This window comes from Chrysochloris asiatica, unplaced genomic scaffold (genome assembly GCF_000296735.1).
Source record: "Chrysochloris asiatica unplaced genomic scaffold, ChrAsi1.0 scaffold00131, whole genome shotgun sequence".
In the NCBI taxonomy this organism is placed as follows: Eukaryota; Metazoa; Chordata; class Mammalia; order Afrosoricida; family Chrysochloridae; genus Chrysochloris; species Chrysochloris asiatica.
In genome coordinates, this window is record NW_006408649.1 from 3,671,851 (window position 1) to 3,674,931 (window position 3,081).

The window sequence follows — 3,081 nt, forward strand, 5'->3', positions numbered from 1 at the left end:
AGGAGATTTTAATACGCCACTTCCAAGAAAAGATAGAACAACCAGAAAGAAACTTGACAAAGATACAGAGGAATTAAACAAAACAATCAGTGAAGTTGACTTCATAGATGTATAGTGAGCATTTGACCCACCAACAGAACAATACACATTTTTTTCCAGTGCACATGGAACATTCTCCAGAATAGACCATGTGTTAGGCCACAAAACCAAACAAGCCTCCATAAATTTACAAACATAAAAATACTATAAAGCATCTTCTCAGACCACAAAACTATCAGATTAGAAATCAATAATAGGAAGACCAAGGAAATAAATTCAAATACATGGAAAATGAATAATACCCTGCTTAAAATCTATTTGGTAGTAGAAGAAATAAAACATGAATTCACAAAGTACCTAGAAACAAATGAGAATGAAAACACAACATACCAAAATCTTAGGACACTAAAAAGCAGTGCTGAGAGGAAAATTTATTGCAGTAAATGCACACATCCAAAAGAAAGAACCAAAATCAACACACATGACCACAACATCTCCAACAAATAGAAACAGGCCAGCAAAGTAAACTTACAGTCAACAGAAGAAAACAAATAATAAAGATTAGAGCAGAAATAAATGAGACAGAAAACAGAAAAACTATAGAAAGAATCAAAAGGATAAGGAGCTGGTTCTTCTAACAGATTAATAAAATTGACAAAACATTGGCAAACCTAACAAAAGAAAAGAGAGAAAATATACAAATAACATGCATGAGAAACCACATGGATTACATCACAACAGAACCAATAGAAATAAAAAGCATAATAACAGAATATTATGAAGAGTTTTACTTCCACAAATTTGAAAATCTAGAGGAGATGGATACATTTTTAGAAAAGCATGACCTACCTAAACTTGAACAGACATATAACAAAGAAAGAAATTGATAAGTTCATCAAAAACTCCCAACCAAAAAACTTCCAGTTCCAGATGGGTTCACTGGTGAGTTCTAACAAACATTCAGGGAAGAGCTGTAACCAGACCTACTCAAATTATTCCAGATTATAAAAGAGGGTGGAAAACTTCCTAATACATTTTATGAAGCAAGCATAACCTTCATGCCAAACAAAAGGAAGGACATCACTAAGGAAGAAAATTAAACACCAGTATCTCTTATATAAGGAGCTCTGGTAGTGTAGTGGTTACGAACCGGGCTGTGAGCCGAAAGGTCAGCAGTTCGAAACTACCAGCTGCTCTGCGGGAGAAAGATGAGGCTTTCTGCTCCTGTAAAGACTTACAGCCTCAGAAACCCTGTTCAGGGTCGCTATGGGTCAGAACCAACTCGATGGCACTTAACAACAACAACAACATCTCTTATATACATAGATGCAAAAATTTTCAACAAAATCCTAGTCAACAGAATTCAACACATCAAAAAATAATACATCATGACCAAGTGGAATTCATATCAGGGATGCAAGGATGGTTCATCATTAGAAAAACAATCAATTTAATCCACCATATAAATTTAAAAAAAGGAAATGAACCACATAATCATATAGATTGACACAAAAAAGACATTTGACAATATCCAACATAAATTCCTGATAAAAAAAAAAAAAAAAAAAACACTCAACAATGTAGGAATTGAAGGGAAATTTCTCAACATAGTTAAGAGCATATATACCAAACTAACAGCCAACATCAAGCTCAATAGAGAGAAACTGAAAGCCTTCCCTCTACAAACAGGAACTAGAAAAGATGTGCTTTATCACCACTGCAATTCAATATTGTGTTGGAAGTCTTAGACAGTGCTGTAAGTCAAGATAAGGAAATTAAAGGCATCCAAATTAGCAAGGAGGAAGTAAAACTCTCACTATTTGCAGATTATATGATCCTATATAGAGAAAATCAAAAGACTCGGCAAAAAAAACTACTGGAACTCATTGGAAAATTCAGCCAAGTGGCAGGGTTCAAGATAAACATAGAAAAATTCAGTCAGATTTCTCTATACACACACAGACAACTGACAAAGCGCCAAAATACATTAAATGGAGAGGAGATAATCTCTTCAACAGATGGCACTGGAAGAACTGGAAAACAATATACAAACTGAAAGATGACCTTTACTTCACACCATATAATCCCATATAATCCCAGAATTATAAAGGTCATCAATGAAAAAATAGGGACAAATTTAAGGGCTCTAATAAAGGAGCTCTGGTAGCGTAGTGTTACAAATCAGGCTGCTAACCTCAAGGTCAGCAGTTTGAAAATACCAGCTGTTCCGTGGGAGAAAGATGAGGCTTTCTGTTCCCGTAAAGATTTACAGCCTCGGAAACCTTATGCAGGGTCACTGTGAGTCAGAACCGACTCCACAGTACTTAACAACAACAATACAGGGCACACACAGGCTACAAAACATAGTTAAAATTACACAAACAAAAGAAGACAAAGTAGATTATAGGAACATACTAAAAATTAGAAATTTATGTGCATCAAAAGATTTCACCAAAAGAGTGAAAAAGGAGCCCACAGAATGGGGAAACATCTTTTGTAATGACATATTAGACAAGGGACTAATCTATAAAATCTATAGAAAACTACAACACATCTACAAGAAAAAGACAACCCAATTAAAAAATGGGCACAGCAAACCCCCTTCTAAGACTAAGACTCAATGGGAATATACACTCTTATTGGTGACCACGTACCTCACTGATACGGGGAAGTGAGAGAAAAACAGCAATGAAGCTGCGCGTTAAGCCCTACAATGTTCAATAGACTCCTGTGAACCCGGGTGAAGACCTGGTTGGCCAGCAGTGTGGCAAGACCTGGAGACGCTTGGACCCAGAGTCAGTGACATAGCCACAGAGGACTAGAGTGGAAAGTGAAGCATCCAGCTGACAAGAAGAGAGGGTGTGCGCACAAGAACACCCACAATTGCAGATAATACCCACTTGACCTGGCTTCAATGACTGGATGATCAGAGCTCAACCAGAAGAAGAAAGGAGAGGGAATAAAAGAGTAACCTAATACAATTTGAGGAACTTGACCTACACCTATGGATGTAGTAGCTCAAAAGAGGGAACAAATCTTTAC